Below are 16,995 nucleotides of genomic sequence, written 5' to 3' on the forward strand. Positions count from 1 at the left end.
ATGGTGTGTATAATGACTCCGACAGGTAAGTTATGCATGCAAGGGTTGTAGGTATCCAATTCATCTTTTGGGTTATGAGGGAAATCCAAATCATGAAAGACCATTGATGTGTGTGTGCTCAATTTATTATTTTCAATGGTCATTAATTAGCATGTGGTTATTTACTTGTGCATGTGTAGATTAATATACGATGACTGCCGTTAATTCCAACTGTTAACACTCATTAGCGAATACAAACTTAATGGTACAAACTATGTCGATTGGTACTGGAGCATTAAGTTGCTCACGATCTTGAAGGATGCATACACGAGTTCTAGATGAACAAGTTCCTCCTCAACCCGACCCGAACGATTTTGAGGCAAATGAAGAGATGCAAGGGTTCCTTTATGAGGGATTCCAAGGCATCACTCTATATCCTAGGATCGTTGGAAAAATCAGTTGTAGACTTAGTCAAGGATATACGCTTCTTGGGGTAAAATGGATAAGCTTGCTTGAATTGTTCAACAGTGATTGACACACGCACATTCGATGCGGTGAGTCAAATCCATAAGCTGCAAGATGTCTCGGGGGACTCGGTGATGGATCATGTAATGAAAATGATCAAACTGTTTGAAAACTGGAATCCATGGGGACTCGATTTCAGCTGCGATACAAGACTGATGTGATCTTAGCGTCACTCACTTCGCCTACGCACCTTTTAGGATGTCCTACAAGATGTCCGAGAAGGAGATGGAGCTCACCGAGCTTGCTAATGCACGGTAGAGGCTGAAGCGTCCTTGAAAAAGGACAAGGCCGAGGTCAATGCAATCGAGGTAAAGCCTTCTTCAAATGGGAAGAAGAAGAAAAAGGAAAGTAAGGGCAAGACCCCTGCAAGCCAAGGGTGGGAAGTCGGCAATAAAGGCAAAGGCAAGTGCTTCTATTGCAAGAAGGAGGGTCATGAAAAAGAAACGCCGTGCTTACCTGGCAACTTTGAAAGATAAGAAGCCGGATGAAACAGAGGCTGCTAAAGAAGGTACATGTGATGTTCACGTTCTTTATGAGTCTAATTTATCTTTTGAACCGACCAATTCTTGGTTGGTGGATAGTGGATCCACTGTTCACATTTGCAATGATTTGCGGGGTTCAAGGAGACAAGGAACCTGGAAAGAAATGAAGTGCGTCTTCGGATGGGCACTGAGCGAGACCATGGCGTTGGCTGTGGGAACTTTTATTTTAAATTTTAGTTCGCTAGTTTAGTTTTAAAGGATTGCTATTATGTACCCTCTTTCAAGAGGAAGATAATTTCAGTTTCAAAACTTGTTTTGGACGGATATAGTTTTTCCTTTAATTCTAAATTGATTATTCGTTTTAATAATTCCTTTGTGGCATCCGGATATATGCAAAGTGGTTTGTATTTTCTAGATTGCCCTATTAGAACGAATGTTGTTTCAAATGTTGATTTGAAACGAAAAGCGACTCAGTGAACTCAACATATCGTGGCATCTAAGATTTGGGTCACATTAATGTGGACCGAATCAAGAGATTGGTGAGGGATGGGTCCTTAGAGAGTCTCGAGGGTGGAACCATTCCCCACCGTGAGTCATGCCTTCAGGCAAAATGACCAAGAAATCCTTTAGCAATAAAGGTGCTAGAGCCACGAGTCTGTTGGAGTTGATACACACCGACGTGTGTGGACCCATAAACATACAAGCAAGATATGGGTATGAGTACTTTATCACGTTCACCGATGATTACTCTAGATATGGTTACATATACTTGATGCGTAGGAAATCGGAAGCCTTTGATAAATTCAAAGAATTCCAAGCCGAGGTCGAAAGACAGCTCGATAAATGCGTCAAGTCCTTACGATCAGATCGTGGAGGGGAGTATCTATCGGATGAGTTTAAAGAACATCTCATATCCCAAGGGATAGTTAGTCAACTAACTAATCTAGGCACACCACAATAAAATGGTGTATCCGAACGACGCAATCGGACCCTATTGGATATGGTCAGGACGATGCTCACTTATAGTGAGCTGCCTCTTTCTTTTCGGGGTACGCTTTAGAGACGGCGATATATATCTTGAATAGGGTTCCATCTAAGTCTGAGCCAAGACACCCTTTGAGTTGTGGAAAGGGTGAAAGCCTAGTATTCAACACCTTGGGGTATGGGGTTGCATAGCACATGTGCGAAAGCAATAGAGATAAGTTAGAATCCAGGACTTGAGATGCTATTTCTTAGGCTACCCCAAAGGCACGATAGGCTATTATTTCTATGATTGACCAAAAGGTCATTGTAAGTAAACATGTCACATTTTTGGAGGAAGAAATGATGACCCAGAGGTCCGAACCAGTAGTCATAAAAGAGCTATCAGATGGCTCAGAAACGTCACTTCCAGAAGTGAGACCAACTGACATACCCACTGAAATACCAACACCTGAGGAACCTCGACGCAGTGGGAGGACTATTAGACCACCCACCAGGCTAACTCTTCTAACCGAAGAGGAAACAGTGGAAGAGTTCCACATGGTATCGGTTAAATCGGATGATGATCCGATGACATACTCTGAGGCTCTAAAGGATGTTGATGCCACTAGGTGGCTGGAAGCAATGCGCTCTGAAATCGATTCGATGCATTCCAACGAGGTCTGGACTCTAGTCGATCCACCACTTGGCGTCAAGCCAATTGGATGTAAATGGATCTTCAAGAGGAAGAAGGGCGCAGATGGAAAGGTCGAGAGATTCAAGTGGCAAAGGGTTATACCCAGAAAGAGGGTATAGACTATGAGGAAACCTTTTCACCAGTAGCGATGATGAAGTCCATCAGGATTTTATTGGCTATCGCAGCACACTTTGATTATGAGATCTGGCAGGTGGATGTGCATACTGCATTTCTAACTGGGTTCCTTCAAGAGAAAATCTACATGGAACAGCCAGAGGGGTTCTCTTCCTTGGAGGAAGAAAGAAAGGTGTGCAAATTGCAGAGGTCCATTTATGGGCTGAAGCAGGCTTCCAGGAGCTGGAACATCAGGTTTGATCAATCAATCAAATCATTTGGTTTTGATCAAAACATGGATGAACCATGCGTTTGCAAGAAGATCAGTAGGAGGGCAGTATGTTTTCTTGTTTTATACGTAGATGACATATTGCTGATTGGTAACGATGTAGGATTCCTTTCATCAGTAAAACAGTGGTTATCCACAACGTTTTCGATGAAAGACCTTGGTGAAGCTAGCTATATCCTTGGGATCAAACTCGTAAGAGATCGCCAGAAAAGGATGCTAGGCTTATCACAGCTACCTATATAGACAAAGTCCTGGCCGATTTAGTATGGAGAACTCCAAGAAGGGAAGTGTTCCCTTGGACATGGAGTCATCTTTCCAGATCACGATGTCCTCAATCTCAGACGGACATTGAAGAGATGAAGAGGATTCCCTATGCCTCAGTGAGAGGAAGTCTAATGTACGCTATATTGCGCACGAGGTGGGACGTCCGCTATGCGAGAGGTATTGTGAATCATTACGAGTTTAATGAGTGGAGGTGCCATTGTATAGAGGAGTACAAAATAGAAATCTATAGCCGATCCCTATTTTTTATGAACACCTTGCATCATGTGATGCGGCTAATAAGGTGTTTGGGTTAGGAAGTTCCTAACATTTCTGGAGTAGTCCCTGATCTTGTCAAGGGCCCTATTCCCCTGTTATGTGACAACAGAGGGGTCATTGCACAAGCTAAGGAGCCTAGGGCTCATCAGAGGAACAAGCACGTGCAGCGGAAGTATGACCTCATCAGAGAGATTATCCAGCAGAGTGACGTGAGTATCTCCAAAGTGGACACAACTGAAAATGTGTCTGATGCCATGACAAAGGGTTTGTCGCCGGGAGTGTTTGAGAAACACATGGAGGGCATGGGTTTAAAATGTATGGGGACTTGGCTTTGATGTACAAGTGGGAGATTGTTGGACAAGTGTGTGTCCATCAAACCCAGTTTGATCCGGTTCAACCCGGTTCACCTTTGTATTGAACATTTATACATTTTAGTTTAATATTGTCACATGCGATATAAACTTTTTGAGCATTATGTGTCCGTAAGTTATACTTAAAATGGTAGTCACGACTAGGGTTTGGGTTGGGCACCCTTATCATATGGTCGTCGCATTGGGTATGCCTAGACATGTGATGTCGTGAGTACGAATGCGAGTGCTCACATGTTTGATGTGTGCATTGGCGAAGAATCTACTGCCGATTCCCTCATGTATTCGCCGGATGTAGGAAGGCATAGACATGTGTCACCGACACCCTGCACTGAGGGAACCCTCACATCCGCAAAGTGTGATCGCATTCTTTGGTTCATCAATGACTGAGACTCAAGCGAGTCAAAGCCGGTGTTCTGGGAATGCGTGAACACTTTGTGAGTGAAGGAGTTATCCAACATGGTCACCACTGCCCGATTGGGGAACACCAAGATAGAGACTGTCTATGCATGGTCGGATCAGAATCTGGATCCAGTACCGTTTTGGAAATGGTTTTGCAAAATTTATTTTACATAAAATGATACATTATTTATAGTTATTTCAAATAAAGTGTTTTATCGAGTTTTACAGGACCCGATCGGATGCACAGACGCTCTTATATGGACATGTACTATGGATTGGGGTTTGGCAGTACATGTGTACATGCCCTAGATTCCATAATGATGGTGTTGATTAGTGGGGGGGTTGTATATGATAAATTGTTATCATATAGGGAGTTATTTGGAATTTGCTAATTTAATTGGCTCTTTATTTAATTAATGGATTTTATGCTAATTGTAATTATCCATTAATAATTAAATAAAGAATCTAATTAATACTTTCCCTATTAGATTCTCGCTTCTTCACTGTGTAGCACTTTGAGTTTAAACAGAATCGCCTATGCGAGAGAGAGAGAGTCAGACTCTCACTAGGGCTCTATTAAATCTATCTAGGATTTAATTAAACCCTATTATTATAAATAGGGGACCAAAAATATGCAGAAGAGAAGCTCTCCACGTTTTTGGAGCAGACACTCTCTCTCCTACGTTTTTGGTTTCTCTCTCTCCCTCTTGTGATCTCTCTTCTTCTTCTTGCTTCTCTCACCTGTGTTTGAGAGTTAGGGTTTGTGAAACCCTAGATCTGTGCTGAGGAGTTTGAGGGCATCTGGGATTGGCATGTAGAACCTTGGTAGCACCATTGGAGGTTCAGGACCGTTTGCTTGGAGCGCTCATTGGAGGAAGAACCACTGTCTATTGGAGGAGCAACACTTGAGGCTCACCAGGTTAGCAGTTCTTTATTAATTCCTTCTGTTCATTGATTATTAATATTTATGGGATGCGAAAGAAACTCGAATAGATTATTTTCCACTGCGCATTCGAGTATGGGATGGATCCCTCTTGCCATGTGATGGACTAGAGACGAGTTTCTCCGTCCCTATTGTGATAATTAATTTATGGAATGCAATAGGGAAGAAGAAACCCTAATAGGGATGCACCAGGGTTCCCATGGGTGACCATGTGAAACCCTAAAATTAAAATGGGGCACCCATGGGACACCATGGGCTAACCCAGGGCGTGCAAAACCCTAAAGATAAATATCTTGGTCTCCCTAGGGAACCATGGTTTGATCCCTGGACCGTTGTTTAGCCAACACAGAGAACATTCTCCCAAAAATTATATTTCAAAAAGGAAAATGAAGAAAATCTCATTTCAAACAATTTTATTATATAAGTTTTTGCCACATTGAGTACCTTTGATATAGGGATACAAAATTTTTCTCATGCTAAATTATCAGTTTTGCTCATAACTAATAATTGCTTTTCATTCAATTGAGAACTTAAATTCTTCATTTTGCACAATAATGGCAAGAATGAATCAAAGCTAGTTGAGCTTGTTGTTGAAAGGGCTTTAAGAGAAACAAGCAACAATTTCTTGAGTGAAGTTAAATACCGTATTGGATTAGATTCCCGTGTAAACGATCTACTATCTTTACTAAATATTGGTTCCAAAGATGTTCAATTTTTTGGAATATGTGGCATAGGTGGCATTGGGAAGACAACTATTGCTAAGGCTCTCCACAATTGCATCATTAAAAGCTTTCGTCATAGTTGCTTTCTTGAAAATATTAGAGAAGAAGCATCAAGACCTAATGGGTTCGTTTCTTTACAGGAGAAACTTATCGACAGTATCTCCAAAAGAAAAGTGCAGGGTGACATATTGAGCGTTGATCACGGAAAAGAATGGATAAAAGGAAGACTTCAAGTAGAAAATGTTCTTCTTATTCTTGATGACGTGGATCATCCTTCCTAACTCGATGCTTTGGCAATTGATTTAAATTGGTTTGGTCGAGAAAGTAGGGTCATAATAACGACAAGAGATGAGAATATTTTAAATGTGGTTAACGTTGATGAAGATAAAATATATCAGCCCAAAGAATTGGATGATGATCAATCTCTTCAACTCTTTAGTTTTCATGCCTTTCAAAAGGATAAGCTTCTTGAAGAATATATGGGGCTTTCACGTGCTGTAGTAAGTTATTCAGGAGGGTTGCCCTTGATTCTAGAGGTGTTGGGTTCCTACCTAGGAGATGTAAGAAGCAAAGAAGTGTGGGAAAGTACAATACAACAATTGAGAGAAATTGCTCCTAAAGAGGTATACGAAAGATTGAAGATAAGCTTTGATAATCTAGAAAACGATTTTCAGAAATCCATATTTCTTGATTCTGCATACTTTTTCAATGGATGGGAGGAAGAAACTTTAATTTCCTTGTGAGAAGCTTGTGGCTTTTATCCTAGATCAGCAATACACACACTAAATAAACGATTCCTTCTGAAATTTGAATATAATGAGGATGGCCGCTGCTGCTTGAGGATGCATGATGTAATTCGAGACATGGGAAGGCAAATTGTCTTCAAAGAAAGCTTTAGAGAGCCAGGAGAACGTAGTCGGTTGTGGTCTCATGACGAAGTCTTGGAAGTTTTAAAAGGAAACAAGGTAAGACCAAGGACCATGCTCTCTCTCTCTCTCTCTCTCTCTCTCTCTCTCTCATTTGTAGAATGCATTCAATAATGCTCTACATTTTATAGTTCTTTTGGACAATGATGTAGACACACTCCATTGCGACTAGGACACTCCAAATGACATGGGATGGGCCCTTATTGCTACCTGTTTTTTTTTTTTTGTTTTTTTTTTTTTTTTGGGGTGGGGGGACTTTCTTGTGTCCTCAAATTTCAATTTACTTGGATTATTTTCCATTGTAGGAAGCTGCCAGAGTAGAAGGAATCATCTGTCTGATGGCCACTGGTTTACCGATTGATTTAGCTTGTGAACACTTTCAGAGGATGTCCACCCTAAGAATCCTCAACATTAACCCAAAAATTTTTATAGGAGACTCTTCGCGCCTTCCATCTACACTAAGATGGTTCAGGTGGAATAACTGTCATAATCTACCAACCAATTTTTGTCATAAGAGACTAGTTCATATCGACCTATCGTTTAGCATGACTGAACAAGCTTGGGATATTAGGCCTCAAGATGAAAATAAGGTATAGCATTTTTCACTTTTTCTTTTCTCATTCGATTGCTAAGTTTTATGGATATCACTTACATTTTCTTTGTTTGAAAGCAGTTCCAAAAACTGAAGGTTCTCGATCTTAGTAATTGTGGATATCTATCAAAGTCCTCGGGCTTTTCATGGTTTCCTTTCTTGGAGCAATTAAATCTTGGATACTGCAGATCCTTAGATAATTTACACCAATCCATCGAGTTGTTGAGGGAGCTCAAAATTCTTATTCTCGAATTCTGTGACTCACTGAAGGAGTTGCCTCGGCTCCCATGGAAGCTTCAGGTACTAGATGCCAGCAATTGCAATTCATTGGAAAGAGTACTGTCGAATTTGTTCTGGCCCTTTCGGCAGAACAGTTTGAAGAGATTATCTCTCAAAGATTGTGAAAAGCTCGACGAGATTCAAGATCTTTTGAGAGCAAACTCCTTGGAACATTTGGATGCGACAGGATGCTATAAGATGACATGTCCTGCAAGGAAGATACTTGGCCAGATCCTTTCACTATCTTAATTTTCCCTTATTCCAAGTGGAATCATTAGAAAAATGCCAACTAGTTTATTACTTTTGATGATTGACGGCTCCTTTCTTTTTCTATAAATTCTTCTGATTTGCAGGGATCACTTTCACCTAACAGGTCAAAGGAATCTAGTTATTCCTTGACTGATGAGCCCAATGCCCAGGCAGTGCCTAGGGGGCCATCCGATGGTGCTGACCTGCTGGGGTGTCAAGATCCACGCCAAGCACACATCCCCGCGAGCCCAGCAACCCAGCGTCGACAGATGCCTCCCTGGGCACTCTTCGGGAGCTGAGGTCCCTAAAGTGGAGCTCAAAGCGTATTGAGGGGTTAATTCTGTGCATTGTTTTCGAGTTCCCCTCTGACTCGATGGACAATCTGAAATTCGAACTGCACCAACCACAAACTATCTATTTCGATATTTCCGTTTCTCTCCGCCAAAATGAAAAATCAGTCAGGTGTCGTCATACACTGAGGATTGAAGATGTTGGGTTTACTACTCGTGGAGATATAATCTACAGTCACTATTTCAAAGGCTTTGACTGGTTTGGGATTTCGTTATATGGAAAAGATGCTATTGAGAATTTACATATTTGTCAATCAAAATATTTGGATGACTTAATACCCAAATCTAGAGTAAAATTCTGGAAGCTTTTGTTCCAGAAACAAAGCCAGCAAATGCCTAATGTAGCAGATTTCTTCAATTGGTCAGATTCTTGGATGGAAGAAGATGAAGAGATACTGAGGCCCAGAAGGAGAGCTCGTCTACAAGACAACAATGATGATGATCAGGGGATCAATATTTGCTTCCGGCCTGGCAGAGTTGAAAGAATTTAAGCCTTTCTCGAGTTGGAGAGGCGTCTTTGAGGAGGTTGTCCATCTCCCATTGAAGAGACATTATCATCTGTTTGGGAGAATCGTGTGAGTTTGTTGCAGTTGCATAAACCAACTGTTCTTGATGCATCCTTTGAGGTATAAAATGGGCAAAGCATGGACTTTTTATTCATTTGCACTTTTAACTTAGTTCTTGCGATATGTTTCACAAGCAGGGAATTTAATATTTATGTTATTAACGTACTTAATTTCTGACCCAAAAAACAAGGGGTTAAAGAATGTCGCTTGATCATGTTAAGGTATGAACTCTGTGCCTAAACACGGGCTGGGCGTGAAACCAAGAAATCACATATTATTGCATTTTGAGTTCATACCATTGAACAAGAGAAGGGAGTTGAGTAGTTGAGAGTTTCTTCTTTGTTTTAGACGATTTATTATTTTACTCAACTCAGTTTCTAAGTGAATCGATTTATGGTTTAAAAAAAAACTGATTATGGTTTATCGAGTTTGACATGATTCGGGTATTTTGATAAAAATATCAAGTCTTATTTGACTTGAATGATCTATGACCAATGTCGTCATTTTTCACTTTAATCTCTAGTCTACAGTCTACAAGACTCTTGATTAGATTTTCTAAAATTTTGACTTGACTCAAATGACTCGCTGCAATCAAAACCCAGTTTTTATGCCCCCAGATATGATAATTCTACACATCCTCGAGGAAACCATAATTTCCTTTTTGTTTTTTGGTAATGGTAACAGGACTCCATAATTTCCAATAGCTTTCCCTAGGCCCAGCGATGATTTAGACTCCTCAAGGTTGAGGGTCAGGCTTCACTTTCCATAGTGGAACACTGGAACCCACGCGCTTTCCCAATTTCTGATTCGTGGAAGCTGCCTGATACTGTCCTAAAGCAATCAATTTTGGCCACCAAGAAACTCCAGATGTGTTATCAAAAAAACCAAAGAAACTCCAGATGAAAGCACAGAACTGTCTAAAACTTTCTCTAGGACCAGGGAAGCAAATAATAGAGGAGAGAGAACCAGAGGTCCTTGAACATCTTCTCTGTAACTTCAACTTCAACTTCATGGCAGGACAGGGCGAGGCTTCCTCCTCCTACGCCTCTGCTACTAAATCTTCAACTTACGACGTGTTTCTCAATTTCAGGGGTATAAAGACTCGGAACGGCTTCACGGGCCACCTCTACTGTGCCCTGTACAGAGAACAGATAGCCACAAACTGCAGGAGGGAGAAAAGATTGGGCCAACACTTATCGATACAATCAAACGGTCCAAATTCTCTATTCCTGTTTTCTCTAAAGGCTATGCCTACAACAAATGGTAATTGATGGAACTTGCCCAGATGTGGGAGTGCCATAGATCCAACGGTCTGATTATCTTGCCAATATTCCTCAAAGTTGATCCGTTTGATGTTCGAAACCAGAGAAGAAGTTTTGAAGAAGCGTTTCTTGGACATGAGAGGAATTTCGCACCTGATGTTGTAGAGAGTTGGAAGGAAGCTTTGAGAGAGGTAGGGAATATAAAGGGAAGGGTTCTCAATAGAGAAGTATAAGGGCATGGATGTAAATGAATAGCCGAAATCCATTTTCGTATCCGTGTTCGTATCTGTTTAGCACTATCCAAATCCGTCCGAAAGCTAAACGGATACAGATGCGGATGGGTTATGGCTATCCGAAAAACTATATTTACATGTAAATGGATAAAATATTCGATCTGTATGCGTATCCGTATCCGTTTAGCACTATCCGAATCCATCCAAAAACTAGTTGGATGCGAATGCGGATATAGCACTATCTGAACTGAATCCGATCCGTTTACGTCCCTATATATGGGTAAGCCTCATTTCACACTTTTTTTCTTTGTTTCTTTCTCGTAGGGTAAAAGAAAAAAGAAATAATCTCATACCTTGTGTAGACACTGAATTTTGTCACCCCCCGACGATAATGACAACAGAACACGGACAGACATCGGTATCTCTCTCAAGAAGGACTCTTGTCCCTACATCTAAACCAAATCACCCTAACATCCCTTAAATGACTTATAAGACCTTTTTACCAAAAAGTTTCATAAGAGACTTTTCGTGCCTTCCTTCTACACTAAAATGGTTCAGGTGGAATAACTGTCATAATCTACCAACCAATTTTTATCATAAGAGACTTGTTCATATGGACCTATCATTTAGCATGATTGGACAACCTTGGAATATTATGCCTCAAGATGAAAATAAGGTATAGCATTTTTTTTTTTTTTTCTTTTCTCATTTGATTGCCAAGTTTTATGGATAGTACTTACATTCTCTTTGTTTGAAAGCAGTTCCAAAATCTGAAGGTTCTCAATCTTAGTAATTTTGGATATCTATCAAACTCTCCAAACTTTTCATGGTTTCCTTTCTTGGAGCAATTAAATGTTGGATACTGCAGATCCTTGGAGAATTTACACCAATCCATCTTGTTGTTGAGGAAGCTCAAAATTCTTATTCTTGAATTCTGTGACTCACTAAAGGAGTTGCCTGAGCTCCCACAGCAGCTTCAAGTACTAGATGCCAGCAATTGCAATTCATTGTTAAGAGTACTGTCGAATTTGTTTTGGCGGAATAGTTTGAAGAGATTATCTCTCAAAGATTGTGATAAGCTCGAAGAGATTCAAGGCCTAGATGGAGCAACATCCTTGGAAGATTTGGATGCGATAGGATGCTATAAGATGACATGTCCTGCAACGAAGATACTTGGCCAGGTCCTTTCACCATCTTATTATCCTTACTCCAACTAGAATCATTCAAAAAATGCGGATCAAGATCGTCTACGGCCTGCTGCTCGTAGTAGCCATAGCAGCCGCACAAATGAGGCATGGCACAATGACCGTCTTACCGCCGCTCGAGCAGGGCGCTCGGGCAGGGACAAGGAGGTCATTGCACTGCGTCTCATTAGGGCGTTACTATGACTGCTACGGTCAGGCAGGCCCTAGACGATCTAAATTTGAAAAATGCCCACTAGTTTATTACTTTTGATGATTGACGGCTCCTTTCTTTTCCTTTCCGTTCTTCTGATTTGTAGGGATCACTTTTACCCGTCAGGTCAGAGGAATCTAGTTATTCCTTGATTAATGAGCCCAGCACCCAGAGGATGCCTAGCGGGGCATCCGACGGTGCTGGCCTATTGGGTGTGTCAAGATCCGCGCCAAGCACACATCCCCGTGCGTCCAGTAACTCAGTGTCGACAAAAGGCCTCCCTAGGAACTCCCTGGAAGATGAGGTCCCTGAAGTGGAGCTCAAAGCGTATTGAGGGGTTAATTCTATGCATTGTTTTCGAATTCCCCTCTGACTCGATGGACAATCTGAAATTCGAACTGCACCAACCACAAACTATCTATTTTGATATTTCCGCTTCTCTCCGCCAAAATGAAAAAACAGTCCGGTGTCGTCATACACTGAGGATTGAAGATGTTGGGTTTACTACTCGTGGAGATATAATCTACATTCACTATTTCAAAGGCTTTGACTGGTTTGGGATTTCGTTATATGGAAAAGATGCTATTGAGAATTTACATATTTGTCAATCAAAATATTTGGATGACTTAATACACAAATCTAGAGTAAAATTCTGGAAGCTTTTGCTCGAGAAACATAGCTAGCAAATGCCTAATGTAGCAGATTTCTTCAATTGGTCAGATTTTTGGATGGAAGAAGATGAAGAGATACTGAGGCCCAGAAGGAGAGCTCGTCTACAAGACAACAATGATGATGGTGCAGTGTTCAATATTTGATTCCACACCTAGCTTTGTCTAGAGTCTAGATGCAACCGATTAGCATTCTTTATCCCAAAAAGATGTTAGTACTACTTAATGGACATTGGATTACAAGACTTTTTTAGAATGTATTATGTATATGCGTAGTTTGTGCCTTTGTGGGGTATCATTTTAGTGGTAGTATTTTTAATAACATTAGGGTACGTCTAGGGTATATACTCTTAGCAATCAAAAAAGATAATACTAAATACTTTATTGTCGTAATCACTAGTGGTATAAGATCGGGAACTGATTCATGTACGAACCACTCAGGCCGCTCTCCCTGCATAGCCATAGTATTTGCCAAGCGACAGATCAAAATGAGTATTACTTTGAACTATATTGACTAAGCCCGGAACAAACCATATATTTTTGTTGGGAGAATGTTTTCTTTGCCGCAGCGCAGTCTGCGTCTAGGCACATGGGCAGTTTTTGCAAAGAGTAGAGTAGTCATTGTGCCCACCTCTATGTGCCTGAGCGTAGGCCGCGCTGCGGCACAGAGAACAACGCCCCATTTTTGTTTATATCCACAGTTCGATGATGAATCGGTAACAATACCATTAATTTTATGGGGAACAAACCATTCCAGATATGTTGTGATGCATGAGAAAACTTGTTTGCTTTAAAATGGGATATGTTACTTATTTGCTTTAATCTGTTCTTTGTGCCACAATGCAGGCTATGCTCAGGCACATGGAGGTGGTGGTGGGTGCAATGACCACCCTGCCCTAAGTGATAGGCCCATCTGCCTGGGCGTAGCATACGCTGCGGCCCAGAGAACATTCTCAAATACCATTATCAGAAATCAAAGTATTATGAACCTAGATCTGGGGAGGAAATGATCCGGCAGGTCGGACCAATGATACGTCTCTGTGATTGAAAATTAGAAAATAGACGAAGGAGAGAGAGGACGAAGGAGAAGAAGGAAAGAGATAGACGAAGAAGAGACAGAGAATTGAGTGGAGATTGAGAATTCACTATTCATTGTGTCTTACATGGGCTACTCGCCCTATTTAACCATCTATCCATTTTGCTTATCCATCTAATATATTTATCCATTTACCCCTTAACATTTTAACCCAACACCATAACCCATCATCTACCTATGATCATAACACAAAGTCTGAATTAGATCTCCATTAAAAGTGCCTCTTTCCTAGTTGTATTTGGCTCGTCTGCTGCCTGGCTTTGAGCGGGCATCGTACTATGCAAAATGCTGAACTCGCCACGTGGAAGCCTTTATATCTAACGGTTGTAAACCTCTACTTTCAAATTAGAAGACAACCAGCCAAAACCAAACCCCAAACTACTCCTACCCCTAAATCCCCAAATCCCCAAATCCCAAGCGAGAAAAACCCAACTCACCAAATCCGACTTCCTTCTTCTCCCCGTCGTTCTGCAATCAAAACCCAAACCCTTCTTCTTCTCCGTTGGAGTGTGCAGTTTTCTTTTCACATGATATTTAATTATTTTTTGTTACTTGCTTTTAAAAATGTGAGCCCTATATGGATATACCTTTTTATCAAAACACCGTTCGGATGGGGAGGAAAAGCCTTTCTAGCGAAGCTCATAAAATGCCAAATGCACCACCACCTAATTAATCAACGAGTGGCAAGTGGCAAGTGGCATGCATATAGCGATAGGGATAACAACGAAACAAGGACATTGCATTTAATAGTATTCTTATGAATTCATCCAATGGACAAGTGGAATGGTGTCGTGTGCAGATTCTTTCCCACACTGACAGTGTAGGAAACCTTCTTCTTATATATTATAATATATATATAGAATCACTGTCAAGTTGCGTGGTCCCTACACAAATGCTAGGGCTAGTGAAAAAATGCACATGGACATCAATGGGGAAGGGGGCGTCATTTCCCACGGTCTCACACAGCCTGAAAGAGAACTTTTTCCCATAATTTATTTACGAGTGTATATACGGGATAGGAAAGGACCAGCTTGTGTGCTGAAAAGACCATCCTAGGCCTCTCTCTGAAATTTTTAGATGAATGTTGAGTGGGCATGAGCTTACTGGCCAAACTTACACCCTAATATTTAATCACTTTTGGTGGGTTCGACAATATAAATATGGAAAGCTTTATGAAAATTTTTAGAAATTAAAAATTAGAGGAAGCAAGTCAAAATTCTGTCTACGTGCCACCTTCTACGAAATGTCTTCCATTTAATTATTTATGCAAGCTAGATATGAATTCTGGGAATACAACTTATTCTGTCCAAATGCTTCCTACAAAACTTTCAAGAGTATTTCATTTTCACCTCCTAAACTTTGCTCATTACCCTTAGAAACTAAACTGAACTTGCTTTGGTTGTTTACCAAAAAAAAAAAAAAAAAACTTGCTTTGGTCTAAATTCATCAATACACCAAATTTCATTTTAAGAGAATTCTAATTTTTTTTTTGTTTTTTAGTAAATATTTTAAGAGAATTTCACTTCTCCCCTTAAATTAAATGTTTCTATTACATTAAAAACTCAACATACTTCGCCTGCGGAGTAACGATACCAAGAATGGTAAATTTTACCAATACAAAATCTGATCCGAATTCATTTTCTTCGTAGGATGAGTATTATCCATAGTAGATTGAGAAGTATAGTTTCTCTGAGTAGGTGCCATAAGAATAACATAATTAAGACAAAAGGTTTGCCCTTGTGAGTCTAACCGAACAATGTCTTGCAACACTTTCTTTATAAGGGAAAATCTTGTTGTCGCGAAAGTTGATTATACAGCAAGAATGTAATTTTAATTTTTTTTGTTTTGTTTTTGCCCTTTTAGTATAATATATATTTTTTTTATGAGGGTAAATCATGACATTTCACATGGACAATGACAACTATAAAAAATGATATAACGACAAGTCATTTTTTATTTTTTTGGGGGAAGTAGTTTTCTGTCCTGGAGTGTGGCTTACGCCAGCACTCCCATGTGTCTATCTATCTTCTCCTCAAAACAAAGGGCAAAGGTGCCTTTCTCCCATGTTTTTAGGAATGCAAATGTTATTGCTCACTCCCCATTTCCACCACTAACCACCACCACCTAGTGGGTTTCACTTTAGTTTCTTATATATGATCTTTGGGCTGGGAAGTGGGAACAACCAAATGGATTTTTTTTAATTTTATTTATCATTTAATATTTTGATGGATATGCATTTATTCGGAGTAGTCTTAGAAAGAATTAAATTAAATTCATATTTTATAATGTAAATCTCTCCAAGACAAAAATTCCATAAGTCGAATCATCTCAAACGGAGGTCGGATGGGAGAGATATCATCATATGAAGTTCTGATGGTGCACGAGTACCCACAAAATGCCCCCAATTTTGAGGTGCCAAACAAGAATCGCTGTAACTTCTCCGTCCAAAGTTAGAAATGTCTGATTTCAGTTGCATTTCAAAGCCACGCCGGGCATCTTGGTGCGCTGTGGTGCAGCCACTCTGGGCATCTTTGTGCATTGTGTTGTAGCCATGCTTGGCATCCATGTGCGCTGTGGTGCAGCCACGCCGGGCATCCTTGTGCACTGTGGTGCAACCACACCGGGCATCCTTGTGCGCTGTGGTGCAATCATGTTGGGCATCCATTTGTGCTATGATGCAGCCACGCTGGATAGCCATGTTGGGCATCCTTGTGTCGGCCACGGCGCCTCCCGACAACACCGCACCCGGTGCGGTAGTGCCGCAGCCAGGAAAATTTCCCCCATCATGGCGTCACTGGCTACCCCAAGTGTAATTTTTTTCATTCGACAGTGCCCCCGATTTCCTGCAACACCTCCAAACTGTTTTTTCCCTATAAATAGTCCCCCCATCCCTCATTTCAACAAGTGTCAAGTGAAGGAGAGGAGGACCCCAAAGATCCAATTTTTCAGTTTTTTGTTTTTTCTAGTTTTGGGGCCCTGCCCTGTCCGATTTCGAATCTAACCCCTGTGTCTTGATTGATTTGTATATTCCTGAAACCATGTGCTACACTAGCCCAGTATTACAATAAAGATCTTATGTATCAAAAACAAACAAAGTGGTTACCCCAAAGGCCCACATAGAACCCATGTGCTACACAGAGTCCGTAATTTTCAAAAGCAAACCTCACCGACATGCGGAAGCTGCTTGCCACTTTCATCTGGAAATTAAGTTGGACACCACAAAAAGATTTGAAATGCTGAGACCATTAGGAAGGTGGAAATGAGTCTCAAGAGTCCAAAAGTTTTCGAGAAAAGACAACATGTTCATATTACTTTCTTTTTTTAACCACTCATCCTCCTCCACCTGTAAAAAGGCTCA

The sequence above is a fragment of the Telopea speciosissima genome, unplaced genomic scaffold (assembly GCF_018873765.1).
Source record: "Telopea speciosissima isolate NSW1024214 ecotype Mountain lineage unplaced genomic scaffold, Tspe_v1 Tspe_v1.0165, whole genome shotgun sequence".
In the NCBI taxonomy this organism is placed as follows: domain Eukaryota; kingdom Viridiplantae; phylum Streptophyta; class Magnoliopsida; order Proteales; family Proteaceae; genus Telopea; species Telopea speciosissima.